Here is an 18,286-nt window from a genome sequence, read left to right on the forward strand (position 1 = left end):
TGATTATCTGGGATCTGCAATACACATGGAGGAAGGCACGTTTAGAAATCAGAGGAAACTCCTGAAACTGTCTCTGTAGAAATGACATGTAAACCGAGAACCAAAGGATGAAGATACTCATGTGATGTTTATGTGTGGGAGGTGGGGGTGTTTGAAAGGAGGTCAGATGCAAAGGAGAAAGGCCTTCAGATGAAAAATACTTGGCTTTTGGGGGACACTGAGAAAACCTGGATGTGGCCAGAACCTATGGAGTAAAGGAGAGTTAGAGGTAAGAGTGAGGAAGACGGGGAGGCCAGAACACCGAATGCCTCGGAGTATGGCCTTTATTTCTGCACTGTGGGAAGCCGTGGGCCGGGTTTAAGCAGGGAGATGACATGTTCTTATTCATGGTTTAAGAAGATCAACCCTGAAGGAAATGATATGGAAACTGAGGGAGCAGTGAATAGACTGGGGCGGATGTCTGCCTATGCAATCACCATGGCTCCCGTGATGACACTGAGCAGGAGAGGGCAGGGAAAGTGGGAAAAGCGGGGCTCATTGGAGGTCATACTGACAGGTCTGCCATTCGCTGACAAATTCGATCAGGTGTGAGGAGGAGACATTCTACTCCTAGGTAATTACAGTGGGGCCTTGACTTACAAGTGTCCCGACTAACGAGTTTTTTGAGACACCAGCAGTCTCTCAGGCAGATTTTTTGCATTGAGTTGATAGAGTAATTTGAGTTAATGAGCTCCTTAATGAGTAAGTCAAGGCCCCACTGTATATAAAACAAATGACAGCACAAAGACTTTGTAAAAGACTGTTCAAACAGCTCTATTTGTTAAAAGCCAAAATTTGCAAACAATCCAAATGTTCAACAGGTCAATGAATTAACAAACTGCAGCACATCCATACAATGTCATGGTAGTCAGGGGGGGAAAAGGAATTGATTGGCCCAACAGAATGAATGAATCTCAGAGGGATTCACAATAGAATAGTGTATGGTCCCATGGATATAAAAATTCCAGAAAATACAAACTAATTTGCAGAAAGGAGATCAGAGGATGTCTCAGGAGCCAGAGGGGGGTTTACAAAGGAGCATGAGCACACCTGCAGAGCTGGCTGTACCGCTGTCTTGATGGTGGTGACTGTTTCATGAGTACATACATGTGTCAAAACTTGTTAAATTGTGCACTTCAGATATGTGCAGTTTATTGTATGCCAATTGTACTTCCTAGATCTGTTTTGTTAAAAAGGAATATAGGCGAATGATACATACAACAAGATGGCTAAATCTCAACATGATTATACTAAATTTAAAAAGCAAGGCACAAAAGGCTGCACACTATATGATTCTATTTATATGTTAGTTTAGACAAGGCAACATTAGGGACAGAAGTCACATCAGTGGTTGCCTGGGGAAACGAGGAAGGGCTGACTGCTTAAAGGGCATAAGGCAATTTGAGGGGGAAGGGGCAAAAAATGTTCTATATCTTCACTGTGACAGTGGTTACACGAAGGCATACACTTGTCAAACTCACTGAGGTGTATACTATAAAAAATAATGGATTTTAACTAATGTAAATTACATCTCAATATAATTATCCGAGTAATTATATTCAATATTAATAAATTATATCCCTCTTAAATTAAAAATAAAAAATTCCTATGTCATCCCTTGTGTAACCTACTCCAAAAAAGTTGGTATGGCTTTTGCTAGGTTCCTGTAATCTTTCTCCAGTATCCCATGTTTGCTCTTATCACAGTGAGTAGAAATATTGTCTTTCATATCCCCAACCAGACATGAAAATCTTAGGAGAGAACGGTTCTAGTCACTGTTTTATCCCAATACAGAATGTAGTGCTTGGAAATGAGGTTCTCAACACACTTATTTTATTGGTATTTCACCTTTTTTCTCCATTACAATTACTCATTTATTCAGTGAACACATCCTCATTAAGCTTGAATTAAAGGCCCAATTTAAAAAGTGGTTCAGAATAACAGAGTTCCTACCCTCAGATGTCTAACAGTCAAGTCTGGGAGAATGACTGTCAAACATCCAACCACAGTGTGTGATGAACTTGGTAATTATGACAGGGAAAGTACAAGATACACTAAATTGTTATATTGGGTCAGTAGATTAGAAAAGATTTTGAAGGTGGTATTTAAGCAAAGATAAAGGGAAGTTGGCTAGAATGATGGGGGGGAAATGATGGGGATGGTGCCTGTTTCAAATGATTGAAACATCACTTTTGAAGATACAGAGAACAGTGCATTTGTGAAACTAAAATACTTATTCCAGCTGAAGTTTTAAGTCTGGGACCTCAAAAAGAGAGAGATGAGGCTTGGAGTGGAAGTCACATGGACTGCAGACTAAGGGTATTAAGGCATTAAAAAATTAACAAATGGGTTTTTTCAATATGTTTTTTTTTTTTATTTGAGAGAGAGAGGAAGGGATAGGGAGAGAGAAAGAAACATTGATGTGAGAGAGAAACATAGACTGGTTGCCTCCCATTTGCACCCCAACCGGGGATTGAACCAACAACCTGACAGAGAATTGAACCAGAAACCTTTAGGTGCACAGGATGATGCTCAAACAACTGAGCCACACTAGCCATGGCTTAACAACTTGTTTTTTTAAAAAAACAAAATGACCAAATTGGCTTTCTCTCTGTCACTCTAACTGCCACCTGGGGACCTGAATGGAGGCCAGGAAGATAAGGAAGAGGGAGCAGTTGGTTGTTGCAAAAACTTAGGTTAGAAATAATAATTACTTTGCTGAAAATTAGCCCAAGCTATGGAAACAATAGTCTTCCTACTTACCTAACAACCTCAGTTAAGTGACCGAATAAAGTTTAGTTTTGCCATACAGACTAAGTTTTAAAGCATGAACAAGTTGTAAGAATAGTTAAAAAACTATAAATTCCTAATAAGCATAATAAAATCAAAGTGTCCTGTACAATCCTAAAGAATATGGACTTAAGGTCAGCTTCAATCCCCTGCTTTCTCTCCTCTTCCACACTCTATAGTTCTTACAGTTTAAACACCTTTGAAGCATCACTGGATTCTATCCTATCCTGTTTGCATCTTCACTGTGGCCAGGGGACTCTTGTGAAAGCTTCCTACTGTTGCCCTGCCTCTTGTCTCTCCCTCTTTAATCTGTCCTCCAAAATGTTTCAATTAACCTGGAGCAAAAAAAGGGAGAGGGCTTTCATAACTCAATCTACTTGCAGACTTTTGATGGCTCCCCATTGCCTCAGTGGTTGCCAACTGGTGGTCCATGGACCACTGGTGGTCTGTGAGGTCCGAAAGGTTAGTGACCGCTGGCCTAGATAACAGAGCCCAAATCTTTGTCACCCACATTCAAGATTGTCAGAATCTGGCCCAGTGTTCCTTCCCCATTTCATCTCTTGTTGCTCCATCTATTACACATGTAATATCCTCTGCCCCAAACATCTTTCTGATTCTTCTCTATTCAGCAAGTCCTAATCAGGAAGTCATTAACTCCTTCGTAAAATCTCTCCAGACTCTTCAAACTATGCTTTGTGCTTCCATTTCCCATAGTATTTCTATCTATGGCACCAATGCCGAAGTTATCACATATGGTATAGAAGGTGATGTGTGTTTTTCTTCCAAGTAAATTATTTGTGTTTGAGGGTGGAGATGCTGTTTATTTATATTTGTGTTCCGGGCACCTGGTACAGTGCACATAAGTTCATTCCTGCTAAACTAATATACACCAACTGTTTACAACCTGTAACCATGACCCAAGGTAGTCAAGGGCACAAGCAAAGCATACTCAGTATGGAACTAGAAAAGAAAAATACTCAAAGATTCAAAACACTGAAAATAACTAAACTGCCAGGCCCAAATGATGTTTTCAGCCGGCACTTTTAAGTGATGGGGATACAATACCTAGATGTCCATGTGGACATTTTGTTATCATAGATAAATGTGATTCTTCTAGATTGAAATAGAGTGTATAGAAAGGTCAAACATTCAACAAATAACATGCTTGGTTTAAATAATACAAGAATTAATTAATCCATTAATTATACTCTGAGAGTGAGGACTATTATTCTCATTTTACAACTTTTTTAACTGAGCACAGGCATTGAGAACTCGCTTAGGACACAGCTGGGAGAAGGCAGAGCTGAGATTCACACAGTGGTGTGGATGCCTGCAAAGCCCAGGTTCTAACCACTGGACTACATGCAGGGCGATCCTTTTCTACACTGCCTCACTAACAGCCCCATGAACTCAGGGACCGTGTCTCTTACTCACCATTGTATCTCCAAGGCCTATTAGAGGCTGTGGCCAGGTTTCTAGGGATTCATAAACTCCTGAAGCCATGTACAATTTGAGTATGTAAGTACAATTTCTCCAGAGAGAGTGTCAATAAAAGCAGGTGACACATTAAGAACTTACTATGAATCAAGCAGTGTTTAGATGCTTTATCTCATTCTATAACAACTACAACAGCAATACCAAATACTTATTGGGTACTTACTAAATGCCAGGCATTGTTCAAAAGGTCTTCATGTATTAACATATTTAATAATCATACTAAGTCTATGAGATAGGTATTACAATCATTTACTTCAAAAATGAGGAAATTGGGCCTCAAAAAAGTTAACTTGCCCAAGTCCCCTATCCTCTGCCCTCCCTTTAGTAAATAGCTTAACAGGAATATAAACCTCCCTATATGACAATAAAGCCTTCTCTCTTGGCTTATATGCCATGAGTTGGTCATCCTCAAAAACCTTCACGTACCTCCAAATGTTAAAAGACTCATGTGTGCACACACACACGCATGTACACACACACACACACACACACACACACACGAACTCCTTATAGCTTTTCCAGAAAAATGTCTTGATAAAACCAAAGATATTCACAGCAACACAACACCACAGGCTCTGAGCTAAGTCTCCCATGTGGAGAACATACTGGGCCATCCAGTACTAAATATAAGGTAGCAAGGATAGGCAGTAAATAAGGCCGGTCTTTGTTCTTAAAGATGTATCCATAATGAATGGGCAAGACAGTGTTGAGTTCCAAAGGTACTTACGTGAGCATCCGAATGTGTATACCTGTAAGGGTGCTGTGGGCCCTTACAGATCTGCTGTGACCTAGAAAAGTGCCCTCCCCCTGGAATGCCCAGCCAAGAGCAAGGGAACATGGCATGGCCTGTGGGTCCTGCCAAGGTTCAGGTTTGTATTTCCCCCTCTGGTGGGCACCCCTGTGCAGTGAGCAACCAATGACCAGATGGAGCAGCCTGGTTACTCTCATAGCCTAGCGCCACCATGCCTGGATTTGAATCTCCACATTTACCCTTTGTAGATGTGTGACCTTACTCAACTTTTAAAATTTCTGCTTCATTTTTCCCATCTGAAACGGGGGAGAATATTAGCATGAACTGCACAGGGTTGTTTAAAGAAACTAAAAGAAAAAAATGCTTATAAGTGACTTAGAATATTATTAGCACATATTAAGGATTCAATAAGTATTAGCTAAAAATATGTATTACAAATATTCCTAAATCGTTTGTTCAGCTCTAAGAGTAAACCATATTTGAAGCCTTCCTGTCTGTGCATGAGCTGATCAATACTAACAGGTGAGAGTTCCCAAGGGGAGGGTGGAAGAAGTGATTCCACAAGGATGCATCTTGGTGCTCTCTGTTGTTTTGTTTGCACCTACAACTTGTTAAGGATCGAAAGCTATGATATCTCATTGGAGACCATGCCTTCATTCCCAGAGAACGGAATCCTTGTTAATAAAGTTGGCAAACGTGTAAGTCAAGAGCCACAAAATCACACCACCAACTAGTAGGCACACTATAGTCTCGTGTTTGCAACATAGACATCTCACTTAGCATGCACCAGTACCTCTAGCCCTTCAGTAAATGGATAGATAACAACGAATGCAGTGGTATCTTTTAGAAGCTCAAAATAAGGTCGTATTTTGAAATGCAGTTAATTCCCTTTCTACTTTATTATATTTTTAAAGCAAAATTCTCAGACTCTGCAAATCAGGCGTTCCAGGACTGGTCCATATAATTTCTAAATATTAAACTACAACAATGAGAAATCAATTTTTCAGCCATCAGATGGGCAACATCTTCCATCATTCTTATCCAGTGTGGGTAAGAGCCTGGTCAATATCCGGTGGGAAGTGAGGAAGGCTCTCTGCAGTAGTTAGCAAATTTAAAGTAAACAGCCCCTGGAGCCAGCAATCCTCTCAGAATCAACATTCTGCAGCACTCGTGCAGAGATAATGAACACAAATATTCGTGGCAGCACTGTTTATAATAGTAAGAAATTGGAAAACCCAAGCGAATATTCTGGGGATACTGGCTGGCTACACAGAGTACATGCACTAGGGAAAAAAAATTCTTCATATATTGACAGATAAATATTTGAAAACTATTAAAGAAAAATAAGTCTCAGAACCATTATTCATTTTTTTTAAATAATGAAGGAAAAATTCCTGTTTATACAGAAGGAGGGACATAAACCCAGCCAGCAATGGTAGTTACACATACAGAGTAAAACAGGAAAGGGGTTCACTTTGTATTTTACAATAATTTTCATGATGCTTTATAAGCAAGTAGTACTTTCAAATTCATAGAAGTAATAAGAATTTTCAAAAGAAACAGAGAACTCAAAAATAAAGTTATTATTTACATGCAGGCATTTAGAAAAATCTTAGTAGTCCCCTAAGTTAATCTGCACTGTCTTATAATCACACTTGCAGAATAAACGCTTATGATTTGTTAATAGACACACTTTAGTAAAAGGGTTGCACTACCTTCATAACGCACACTGAGAAAAATTCTGTATTTGTAGTCTTATAAATGGAGCTTAGGAGGAATGGGAGAAAAGTGAAAAATGAGATCTTACCACTGCTACTGGCCACCTCCCTCTCCTCCCCTCTCCCCCAAATGGTACCAGAGGGGAGCCCAACCCTACACTTGGCCTCTGACTTCAAAGGCACAATGAAGAATGATAGCAGGTGCACAGAAGAGGAAAACAGAGAAGGTGTGTCCAGAGAGGGTGGGAACAGGAGGATTTTGATGGGAAAATGGTGATAGCTGGAGAGGAAGAATATTTTAACCATGAATAAACCCTTGTGCAGAGAGGAGAAACGTAAAATGAGTGGAAAATCAGGAAGAAGTAACAAAACCAAACAGGAATGTTCCTCTCAGTGAGGTGTTCAGTTCTCAGAGTCTCCCAGGAGTTGAGAGCTTCCGCAGGCTGCACTCTCCAACTCTCGGCCTCCTGTGAAGGCCGACTAGACACCGTCTGCATGCTGGAGAGGGGCCTTCAATGGTGTTGAGCAAGCCTTAGGAACAGGGCACATCAGGTGTGAAACACCTATGATATCCAAAGCCAAGGTCTTATCACGTGCTGGCTCAGCCCGTTAGACATGAAGTAACAATCGCTTAACTAGTGCATTGTCTAAACAAGCTTGCAAAGAACATTTCTTCCCAAAGGAAGCTAAACGGTTTAAATAAATATATAAGTGTGTGTATATATATATATATATATATATATATGTAAATATATGTATTTATGTATGCGTAGGTAAATATATTTATATGTACATGTAGATATATGTAAATGTACCTGCAGGTAAATGTACATGTAGGTAAATGTGTGTGTGTGTATGTATATATATATAGTTTTTCCTATAACAGCCCAGCAGGGTCACCAGAAGACGCCCACTCCCCAAATGTCTCTCCAGAGAACCCACAGAAGCTGAGCCTGGAGCCAAAGCCTTGGGGTGATGCTCCAGGACCAAGCCCCTCCCCACCAACCTGCACGGTCCACAGGCATCCAGGAGCCCGAGCCTAGGCCCAGGCCACACAGACTCCATCCGCCAAAGCCCCCAGGGGCCTGGCAGCCACGTGACCCTCTGCAGACACCAGAGCGCTCTCTCCAACAAATCCCACTTTCCTTCATGGTCCTGGCAGGGCTGGCGGCCGGCGCGTGCCCGAGGCTGCCTGCGCCCCTGGCGGCCTCTGCTCCAGCCCCTTCCCCTTCCCGCTCCGCGGGCTGCGGGCGGCCTCGGGGTATCTGTTTCCAACCTGCCTGGCCCCGGGGGCCTCCAGCCTGGCCCCTCCTCCTCCCGAAGCCTGCGGGGCTCGGGGATTCGCGGAGGGCGGGGGGCGCGGGGTCACACTTACCTGCGCGGAGCAGTGGCGTCGCGGTCAGCAGCGCGGCGGCCGCCGCATCTCCGGCCGCAGGTCCCCCGCCCGCCCCGCAGCCGCGTCGGGGCCGCACTTTTCCGAGTCGGGGAAGTTGGCCGCGGGCGGGGGTGGGGGTGGGGGTGGGGCCGCGCGCGGGGGGAGAGGCGCCCGGGGACGCGGCGGTTGTTTGTTTGTTTGTGTGTGGCCCCCGGGCTCCCGCCCAGACTGTAGACCATATGGCGGGAGGATATGAGGTTCGCTGGGTGGCGACCAGACAGCGGCCCGGCTCCCACCAGCCGATCGATCCCCTGAGCAAACGGAGACGTGGGTGGGGATGTTAAACAGTAACCAGCGGCCTCGGGGAGAACTGAAAGCGGCGAGGCCGCGCTCCTCTCCCCGGGCCGAGCGCCGGGCGACCGGCGGGCGGGCCACCGAGTCCCCGCCGGACCTCCCTCCCGGAGGCCGCCGGGCCGCCAGCGCCACGCCACGTGCCTGACGCCCACCGCCAGCGCGGAGCGCACCGCGGCCGGCCCATCGGGGCCGGAGTCACCGCTCCCCCGCCGCCCGCGCCTGGGGAGCCCCGCCAGGTGCCGCCTGTGGCCTGTGGCCCTGCGAGGCCTCGGCAGACCCGGCATTGTGCCCCCCGGCTACCCCCCACCCCAGGCGCGTCTTGGCTGGAGCGGCGTGTACCCGGAGCAGCGCCGAGGCGGGGGGAGCCTCCCCCCTCCCCCCCCCCAGAACGCAGGTTTAACTCCGGGCCAATGAGGGCCAGCCAAGGGCCGGAAGTGTGATGAAAGGGAATTAAACAGGTTCCTAGAGACAGCCGTGCGGCCACGGCACCAGGGGAAAACGCAAGCGTTTCGAAACTGCACCTGAGCCGCTGGGGTTCGCTCCGGCCCTGGCGCTGGGGACCGCCTTGCTCGGCCTGAGTCCGGGAGGAGGGGGAGAGGAGTCCCACATCCCGGGCGGCGCGGCCACCTGTGGCTTCGGTCCTTAGCGCCTCTTCGCTGCGCACCGACGGGAAGCTCCCGTCCCCTCCCTCCCCTGCCCGCGCCTTCCCAGCTGGGCGCTGGGAGGAATGATGCTCAGACCCGCGGGCCACCTGGGCCAGGCTTGTGTTAACCGCGCGCTATCGCCGGAGCGGTGGCGCTTAGAAACATCTTAACAATTTAACGTGGTGGTTTCAGGAATGAATGACTTCAGGTCAAACAAGTAATTATCCGCATGAGATAAATAGTCATTTAATCCGTAAGATTTTTCTGTTCCGACCTGGGGGTTGGCGGTTATTTTAAGACCTTAATAACCATGCCAGGGACATCAAAGGGCCAGGGTTTGTTGCCTTGTTGTTGTTTTTTTCCCTTTTAGATCGAGTTTACTAAACTTGGTTTCCTCGTTCTGAATCTCTTGCCGAAAGATTCTTTTAAAAACAAGTAGTAGGTTGTTTTAGAAATCAGAACAAAGGGGAGAGGTCCTATAGTATTTTCTTTGGGTCAACCTTCTTGAGCAAAACACATTCTTTGGGTCTCCATTGCGCAAACGGTGTCAGGAAAGCGGCCTCTGTCCCCCTGGAACCCCTTCAGAGGAGGCTGAGGCGGAAAAGTAACAATTAGCGGGTCCTGTTCAGGATGCAAATCTTCCGCAGGTGCGCTGTTTATAGATCACCTGCCGACAGTCGCTTTAAAAATATTCCCAGCGACGCGGATAGTGAAGGCTGCCTCATTATATGCCAAAATATTAAATATTTAGTTCCCATAAAACGCTGAAAGTCTGGAGACAGAAATTCTCCATCCCCCATTCACGGAAGTTCTAATGCCATTGGACACTTGTTTCCACCAGAGAAACCCTATTTTAGTTCAACAGTTTTATTTCTCTGTGAATTCTGGATGTTCGGTGGGTTTGGGTATCAGCTCAACATCGATGTGGTGGATGCGCTGTTCACCAAGGAAATGCCCGTCCCATGTCCTGTGTTCAAAGGTATTTTGGCGCCATATGTAGACGCTCTGCCAGAGGATTTTATCAGCGCAAGGATTCTGACTAATGATAGCAGCCCCTTCGTGGACGGATAACCCGTTCTGCTGAGGCTTAGTGGCCATCTGAAGGGAGCACTGATTTGCCTAACTTAGAAAACTCTCGGAGAGTGTGTGGACGGGTGCCAGTCCTCTCGCATAGGCGGCAGAAGGGAGTGGTTTCGGGTGACAGAATAAATAAACAAATAAGCGGCAAGAACCGGAGCTGGGCTCCGGGCAGTTTCTACTAGACCAACCAAGTTCAGTTTACCAAGCTTTAGCGCATCCTTTATATGCTCCTGAAACTAATTGATTAGGATTCTTCGTGGCATGGGTGTATGATGCGCTCGATGAGAGCTGTTCCTGATGCATTGGGAGGGGGAGAGGGAGCGTTACGAGAAGGAGAGAGATCAGGATCATTTTTTAGGGAAAGAGCCTCAGGCACAAAGCTCTGTTTCAATAGTTAGTGCTTAGGAAGAAATTATATGCACATCTATTGATGCCACATCTGATCTTTGAACCTAAACAAAATTCGGCATTAAAAACCCCTTTACTTCCCTTTTCTGTTAAATGTCTTATGTAGCCTATGCTTCTCCTTTCTGCCTCCATCACCTATTTGACACCATTTTTTTCTCCTTCTTAGCGCCACCAGACCGTCTAGACCAGCAGTTCTCAACCTGTGGGTCGAGACCCTTTCACAAGGGGTCGCCTAAGACCATCGGAAAACACATATATAATTACATATTGTTTCTGTGATTAATCACTATGCTTTAATTATGTTCAATTTGTAACAATGAACATACATCCTGCATATCAGATATTTATATTGATTCACAACAGTAGCAAAATTACAGTTATTAAGTAGCAACGAAAATAATTTTATGGTTGGGGGGTCACCACAACATGAGGAACTGTCTTAAAGGGTCGCGGCATGAGGAAGGTTGAGAACCACTGGTCTAGATGAACACTGGGTTTTCCCACCAGTGGCTCTGACACTATTCATTAAAAACGGTGGCGCTGGGCAGAGCGCTCAGGTGGGGCGGGCGCAGGACTTGAAGGGAAAAGGTCTTCCTGGTACCAGCATGGAGACCCTATATCCGAGGTCGCCCTGTACATAACACCATCACACACTGCGACCGGGACGTGCCCTCTTCCTGCCGCGGCGCTCCACCTCAGCTGACCGAGTTAAGGCCAGGGTCCTAGGCGCGGCCGTGGCGCCCACAGTGGACCCGGCTACCTGTGGGCGCGGGCGTAACCCAGGGGGACTACCGCTCACCCTGACGCACCTTTGCGCGCAGGAGAAAAAGAGAAAAACCTCATACAGTTCTTCACCCGCCGGTGGTCCTTTCTGGTTTGGATAAAGCCAATGACCCCTTCCAAACCGCTGGTTTGTAAAGGACCTCATGCGGGGAGGGACCACGGGTGCGCAGGTGAAATCAAAAGTCGGGAGCCGTGCTAAGTGCACCCCCCAAGCACGACAGTTGGGCCTGTGGTTGACCCTGGGGGCGAAAGGGCGGGTAAAGCAGCCTCCACCAGAATTTCAAACACTCCCTGGAGGCCACTGAATGTTTAATGCATCAGAAGGGAGGCCGGGATTCCGGTCACCAGGACTGGGAGGGGGAAGGGCTCAGTCAGCAGGGTGGTTGTGGGGGTTGGGGGGGGGGGGCGAGAACAGCCTGAAGCTATCCAGGCCCGGGGTGCAAGGGCCTTTCCCACCCCGCGCCGCCAATCACTACCCCCGCACCCACGTCTCTTTCTAGTGTAGCCCAGTCCTTTCGGTCCCTAGCGCAGCCCAAAGAGGGGACACAGATTATCAGGGGATAGAGCTGCAGGCTTCGACCCCTGGGAAGGGGGACAGCCGCAGCTGCTGCATCTCCTCTGACTCCGTGCAAGGCCTCCAGCCAGGTCTGCCCCCCACCCCAGGGCTCTGATACCCCGTCTGCTACTTGATTTGTCGGCCCTTCAACATGGTCGAACGCATCAGTAGAGCAGGCAGATCGAATACGCAGGAGGGATTGACTAAGGTCCCTCCAGCATCAACAACCCTGTAGTCTCTAAAAAGCAACCTCCAGACCTTGCCTGGCCCTTCTGGGGAGTCAGGCGCTTAAAAACACTTGGGAAAAGCCGCAGGCATGGCCTCCAGGACTGGGCACCCTGCTTGGCCACACATTGACACAGATAAAAATTAGTCTTTATTTTATTCTCAAGTCACAGATCAGGAGCTCCCAGAGGAAACCCATGTGAATAAGGCCACAGGAATGTCCCCAGACTACAGAGCCTGGTAATATACATGTAAAGCCTAGATTTCAGATTGAGCGTCTAAATGGAAACTGCTTTGCATATGTTATGCATCTGGCTGAGACTGTGAAAATGGTACATTCAACACTTCTCCATGTCAACGTTAGGTTTCTGGGCCAAAAAAGCAAACTGCTAGGCTGGATCTCTTTTCCCCACCCCCTCTGTTTGTAGACTTCCTGCTGGAGTATTGATTGCCAAGGTCTCTGCAAGATTTGCAAACTTTTACAGTCGTTTATGGTGCATGCAATAAAAAAAAAGGCGATATGAGCATGCTCGTTCAAGGTGTAATGCAAAGATGTATTCGGTGCCCTTGGCAACTATCAGTGGGACCTGTTTGTCTTTGCAGAACACGCCCTTCTCTGCAATGAACCCCTCTGTAACTAAGACTGACCCTTTACATTTCCAGGGCTTTGGCCCCTCAGTGGGAAGGCACACATGTTCAAAGCAGAAATTTTGGTTATTTCAAACCAGGAGAAAAAATTCCTAATCAAAACTACAGAGCAAAAAAGAAAAAATAATTTTTTTAAAGTTTCTTACTTCCCTACTATGTCCTATCATAAAGAGAAACAAAAAAGGAAATTGAGTTCCAAGTTATAGTGTAATCTCTCACTGCCCCTTACATAACAGAGGTCCACAGGACCTTCCCACTGTGAGAAAATAAAATGATTGAGATTATACAGAGACAGCACACCATTTTAGAGCATATGGCCCAAAGGGGAAAGAAAAAAAGCTTTAATGTTTTACATGAAAATAGTTGGCTAGTTAAGTACAGATTTGTTGCTAGATTTTAGTTTTACAATTTTTCAATAAAGAAAATAAATACGCAAGAGGGCTGTTGTTTTTACTCTGTAATTGTAGACTGAACCTAAAAGCCTTATTAGTAATCCTATCCTCCTTTACCAGTTTTACCGGTTCCTTTTTTTAAGGTTATGTGTAGGAGACTGAGGAGGAGAAAGAAAGAGACTCATTCTAAATTTCCTACTTTGAACCAAATCGGTTTTCTCATCTAGTGTTGCCAATAGAAGAGCTGACACCTAGTTTCTGGAAGGTATTCAGAATCCTACACCTGCCATCTAGTGGGCATAAGAGGAAGTGATGGTTCTAGACATCCTGGACTCAGTCTCTAGCTGTTTTTATATTTACTAGTATAATCCAGGACAAGTCTAAAAGATGAAAAAAAAAATGTAACTTCAAAGTTAAAGAAAAGGAAATAAACAAGTGGATCAGGGACTTCATACATAATTATTCAATTGCACCCCAATTTCCTTTTGTTTTGAGTAATCATTAAGGTTATTGATCTTTGCTGAAATAATCAATTTACTATCATACTCACTTTTCTTCTGCATCTCCTCCTCACATAGATTTTATGTTGTTTGTCTTCTTTGGGATTAAGCTTATTATAAGTTTAAGATATAGTTAATATTCATATTAAGAATTTAAAAGGAAACTATTAAATATCCCCTTCCTTTTTGGACTCTTAAAATATCCACAAAAGCCTTTCCACTTTGCAAGAGAGAGAGGAAGAGAGAGAGAAAATAAAAAGGGAAAAAAAGAAAGAAAAGAGAGAAGATGAAGTTAATTATACACTTGCTCTTGATGCCTTGTTACAAGTAATTATGCTCCTTCAAAAAATGACTTCATAAAATATCAAAACACAGTAGGTTAAAATCTAGTTGGTTATGGCAACATAAACTGTGTTTCCTTGAGGTTTACAATGAGCATGTGTAGAAGGTTTGCTGAGTGAGAAAGTCATTAAAAGATCTTGACCATATTTTAATAGCTGGGTGACTTTTGGGGGAATACTCACAACGTGCCAGGGACTGTTTTATGGGCCTTTAATCAGTTGACACATTGAGTACTTACAAAACCCTAGAAGATTTATATTATTTGTACCATTTTATAAGTGAGGAAGCTGAAGATCAGAATTATGAAGCTGAGAAAAGAGGCAAAAAGAGACCATTGTCATGGGATGAAACCGACATGGAGATACATCCACAAGAAACATTTGTTTTAATTTTTAAATCTGGTCTGAAAAATATTAGATATCCATATGAAAAGCAAAAAAAATCAGTTAATTACTCCCACTGTAAAATCAACTGCTAAGAAAAACATATGGTCATAAGTAAATGGCATATTCCTTTACCTCATCTGTCTAGTACAGTTTTAGACAGATACCATTGCAAACTTTTACCATAGACTTGCCCCAAATTCAATGTCCACTTGTACTTTAATTTCAAGTAATGGAGTCACCAATGCTAAGCTAAACCATTCTTGAAAAGCCCTCCAACATACTACCAAACATTTACCCCTGAACTGAACTGGCCCTAAGCAAAACATGTATACACTGTGAACCTATTTTTCTCTTCTCTCATTATGCAAAATATTCCCCTCTTTTTAGGACAGCTACTTTATAAATGTGAGCTAGTTGGAGAATTAAGAATGTGAAATCATCACAATGAAATGTATTCAGATCCTCTCCACACCACTGTATCATGAGAACCAGCTTGCACATTTAGAAGCATATTGATAATTTCAGAAACTGTAGGGTGACCCTAGGTGAGCTGTGTTTTTTGTTTGTTTCAATCCACATGTGAAATATTATAATTAAGTAGCACTGTATCATGTAGATATGAATTTAAGAGTAGTGAGTGCTTTCAAAAGCTGACTGCAGCTGGCTCAGGACTCCTGCTATGGTTTAATCTTTACAAGTGATGTCCCTAGTTGTGTCTTCCTGATCTCTCACACACCTTCAATCGAGATCAGACCTCGGATCAAAGCTCCAGACTATGGCAGTCAGGCCCTTTGTGTATCCGTGTCTCTGCTGTGTATCCGTGAGGATCTAAGTGCACCTCCCCTCTCAGGAAGAAATATTGACACTCTCACAGGAAGAGGAGATTCAAGTCCCCTTTAAGGTTAATCCCTCCACCTGTGTTCTTGATCCCACCCTTCCTGCCTAGACCCGCCTTGTTCTATCAATTATTTCTTTTTCTTGTATCTTCATATTCTCCCTTTCCAATGGCTTCTTTCCTGAAGGCTATAAATATGTTCAATTCCTACCAATAAACTAAAAGAAAAAAAGTTGTTTAAAGAAATAGAGTTTGCTCTTTCTACTCCATCCCCTTTTGGTATTTCCCTATATTTTATTTATTTAGTTTAGTTATTTATTGTATTATTTCTGTCATTTGCAGCCTAGTCAGGGTGACTTATGGTCCCTTTAGCAACACCTTCATTCACTCCTCCCCCACCTTCTCCTGGCCTTCCTTGGCTCCACTCCACTGCTCTTCAGAAGGGCCTTCCTTAGTGGCCTCCTGGCCGGTAATCCAACAAGCACAGGTTCGGTTGTTGTATTAAGTTCACCAGGGTCTATTTCCAACCCTCTTAAACATTATTTTATCTGTATTTCTTACGACTTGGCTCCAACCTTCTAGAACAATTACTATTTCCTAAGACTTTCCTCTTGGACTCCTTTCTTCTCACTCTACATACTCTTCCAGGGTGACCCCAGGCACTCTAATGATGTTCCCTACCACGGAATTGGCTGTTGATTCTTCAAATTATATTCAAACCCAGAACTTTCTCCTAAGAATCAGAATTCTAGGAGCTTTGAGTTCCAGTTAACTTTTAAATAGTGTCTTTTTCTTTTCATGTGCACTTCAAGCTCAATGTTTCCAAAAGTCTCCTAAGTTATCTTTCTCCCAAACGTGCTGTTCTTTCTGGACTAATGGCACCATTATTCACCCAGGTGCCTAAGCCAGCAACATAGATGCCATCAGCAACTCCTCATGTTCCGTTACCCAGAGTTAGTATTTCAGCTATCCTTGCCCTGTGGTTTAAAGCAGCAGTTGCCAAACTTTCGGACTTCACAGACCACCGGTTGGCGACCACCAGTTTAAAGGGCTTTATTTTTCTCACATAACTAAAAATCTGCAGGTGAGCTGGTGGGAATGCGGACTGGTGCAGCCACTGTGGAGAACAGTATGGAGTTTCCTCAAAAAACTAAAAATGAAATTCCTATTTGACCCAGGGATCCCACTTCTAGGAATATATTCCAAGAAGCTAGAAACACCAATCAGAAAGGATATATGTACCCCTATGTTCATAGCAGCACAATTCACAATAGCTAAGATTTGGAAAAAGCCTAAGTGCCCATCAGTAGATGAGTGGGGGTTAATGGGAGGATGAGAACACATATATAATACCTTAATCAATAAAGAAATTAAAGATTAAAAATAAAATAAAAAAATTACAACTAACTAACTAACTAAATAAATAAAAATCTGCAGGTGAGTCATTCTCACCTGGTAGGGAAGCTAAACACTACAGTTAGGGCTCAAGCTTTTTCTGTCTTCCTGTTTCTCCATCTTTAGTGCAGGATTCTCCTACTCTTGGTTTTTAATATGCATTTTTTATCTGCATTCCAGGTAGGAAGGAGAAGGAAGAGCAAAGGACCTAAGCATCGTGCCCACTATCAGAATGGTCTAAGCATCGTGCCCACTATCAGAAGGTTTAAGCATCGTGCCCATTATCAGAATAGTCTAAGCATCGTGCCCACTATCAGAATGGTCTAAGCATCGTGTCCACTATCAGAATGGTCTAAACATCGTGCCCACTATCAGAATGGTCTAAGCATTGTGTCCACTATCAGAATGGTCTAAGTATTGTGCCCACTCTCAACATGGCCTTCCTTTAGATTGCTTCACTCTCAAACGCCAACCAGCCATTCACGTTATGCCTCCTTGGCCAGAATTGATCACCAAGCTACTGCTTCCAGCTACACATCACAAGAAGGTATCTTTCTGAGGCAGATTTCCCAGTAAAATATATTTGGGGCCTTGTAAATAAATATGTATTAGTCCATTGGATTTCACTCTGTAACAAGCTGCCTCAGAATGTGGTGGTTTAAGACAACAATAACTACTGTGTCTCACAGTTCTTTGGGGGTCGGGTGGGGCAGTTCTGAGAGGCTCAGCTGAGGCTGGGTGACCTGCAGTGGTCTTATGCTCATGTTAGGACCTCAGCTGAGATGGCTGAGCAGCCCTCTCTCTCCATTTGACCTCTTGTCCTTCAGGCGGAAAGGGCTTCTTCCTTTGGTGGTCTCAGGGTCCCCAGAAGCAAAAGAAGGCAAGCCCCAACGTTCTAATACTTTTTAAACATCTAGTCATATGTTTGTGAACGTCCCATCAGTCAAACCATCCACAGGACCAAGTGAAGATTCAAGGGGTGGCGAGAAATTCTATTTCCTTATAGTTTTCAGTGTTCTGGTCTTTCACCTCCTTGGTTAAATGTATTCCTAGGTTTTTTATTTCCTTTGGTGCAATTATAAATGAGATAATTTCCTTAATTTTTCTTTCTGCTAGTTCATTGTTCGTGTATAGAAATACAACAGACTTTTGTATATTGATTTAGTATCTTGCAACTTTACTGTATTCATTTATTACTTCTAATAGTTTTTTTAGTGGAGCTTTTAGGATTTTCCAAATATAAAATCATGTTGTCCTCAAAAAGAGACAGTTTTACTTCTTCCTTTTTGACTTAAATGCCTTTTACTCTTTTGTTTGCCTAATGGTTATGACTAGGACGGCCAATATTATGTAGAATAATAGTGGCTTATTCTTGTCTTCTTAGTCTTAGAAGGAAAAGTTCAGTTTTTTTTACCATTGGGTATGCTATTAGCTATGGGCTTGTCATACATGGCCTTTATGATATTGAGGTGCTTTCCTTCTGTATCCATTTTATTAAGAGTTTTTTTAAATATCATATATGGATGTTGTATCTTGTCAAATGTGTTTTCTGCATCCACTGATATGAT

The 18,286-nt window shown here is 44.0% G+C and overlaps 1 protein-coding gene across 1 annotated transcript in view; it reads right to left on the minus strand.

Moving 5' to 3' along the window:
• The window catches only part of HNF4G (hepatocyte nuclear factor 4 gamma), a 90,239-nt gene extending 82,001 nt beyond the window's left edge, over nucleotides 1–8,238 (minus strand). The window contains exon 1 of the mRNA XM_070392118.1: nucleotides 8,171–8,238. The gene's annotated coding sequence lies outside the window, so the exon portion shown is untranslated. The remainder of the gene's footprint in view (nucleotides 1–8,170) is intronic.
• Between the last annotated feature and the right edge of the window lie 10,048 nt (nucleotides 8,239–18,286).

This window comes from Myotis yumanensis, unplaced genomic scaffold (assembly GCF_028538775.1).
Source record: "Myotis yumanensis isolate MYYU_CA2020_CCGP unplaced genomic scaffold, mMyoYum1.0.hap1 SCAF_15, whole genome shotgun sequence".
Classification (NCBI taxonomy): Eukaryota; Metazoa; Chordata; class Mammalia; order Chiroptera; family Vespertilionidae; genus Myotis; species Myotis yumanensis.